Source organism: Egretta garzetta, unplaced genomic scaffold, assembly GCF_000687185.1.
Source record: "Egretta garzetta isolate BGI_Z169 unplaced genomic scaffold, ASM68718v1 scaffold46, whole genome shotgun sequence".
NCBI classification, from domain to species: domain Eukaryota; kingdom Metazoa; phylum Chordata; class Aves; order Pelecaniformes; family Ardeidae; genus Egretta; species Egretta garzetta.
Genome location: NW_009260268.1, coordinates 3,474,240 through 3,474,590, shown reverse-complemented (window position 1 = coordinate 3,474,590; position 351 = coordinate 3,474,240).

Genomic DNA, 351 nt, shown 5'->3' with positions numbered 1-351 from the left:
CAGCAGGGGCTGGGGCAAGCGCAGCGCCGCGGACCTGCAGGCAGCTGGGCTGAGGGCAGCGGGCAGGGTCCCACGCTCGGCGCTGCCCTTCGGGAGCCCCTGCCGCCTCCTCTGCAGGGCTGCGCGTACGGCGCGTTACAAGGAGGCCGGAAGGGAGCAGCGTTGGGCCCAGCAAGATGCACCAGGCGGCACGCCCAGCCTGGGTCAGCCAGGCGCCATGCTGCGGGTCGACGTGAGGTGATGCTCCAGGGGACACAGTATCTTAAGGCTGTGATTTTTATTCATTTATTTTTGCTAGAACCCGGCCTCAGCGAGCTGCGCCGTGGAGCAGCAGTTGCAGCCCGCAGCCCC